The following is a 751-nucleotide window of genomic DNA, read 5'->3' on the forward strand; positions in this document are numbered from 1 at the left end:
GAGAATGAAATGCATATTCATGTCTTCTGTTCTTTTATAACGTGAACCAGAATCTTCGTCAAGTTAGGTTATCTGATTGCTTGATCTCTAGGTACTCAATTCTAGATTTGTTTTCACCAGGAATTCTTTTTGCTAGCTCTGAAGCTAGTCGCTGCTGTGGTGATCCATACAACCCTTGAAGTGTGTGGAGGGAAAAAACGTCATGTATCCCTGTTAAGTGTGTTTAAACAGCAACTTTAGGGATTCACGTATTGCTTTTCCTTTCTTGGGATCTCCAATCCCTCTTTAGAAATGGGCATATAATTGAGGCTCATGGGTGGCTTAGTCGGTGAAGCGTCCGACTTTCGCTTAGGTCATGATCTCGCGGTTCGTGGGTTCGAGCCCCGCGTCGGGCTCTGTGCTGACTGCCAGCTCAGAGCCTGGAGCCTATTTCAGAGTCTGTATCTCCCTCTCTCTCTGACCCTCCCCTGCTCACGCTGTCTCTCTCTCTCTCTCTCTCTCTCTCTCTCTGTCCTAGAAATAAATAAATTTAAAAAATTTAAAAAAAATAAAAGAAATGGGCATATAATTAAGAGTGTTTAAAATTGCCATTATGCCCTTGTTTTCCTTTCCCTCTTTCTTCTTCCGCGGCTGACATTTGCCCTTCCCTCAACTTTTCGCCTGCTTTATTCTTCATTCTTTGAAGTGCCCGGCTCTCTGCAGCCTGACCTCTCTCCTCCGCCAGCCAGGCTCCGCCCCCCGCCCCTGCCGG

General features: G+C 46.1%; 1 protein-coding gene across 1 annotated transcript in view; it reads left to right on the plus strand.

Annotated features, from left to right (window-relative positions):
- Positions 1-751, plus strand: part of DMD (dystrophin) — a 637,032-nt gene that overhangs the window by 317,848 nt on the left and 318,433 nt on the right. The gene's annotated exons all lie outside the window — the stretch shown is intronic.

Source organism: Crocuta crocuta, unplaced genomic scaffold, assembly GCF_008692635.1.
Source record: "Crocuta crocuta isolate KB4526 unplaced genomic scaffold, BGI_CrCroc_1.0 scaffold598, whole genome shotgun sequence".
NCBI classification, from domain to species: Eukaryota; Metazoa; Chordata; class Mammalia; order Carnivora; family Hyaenidae; genus Crocuta; species Crocuta crocuta.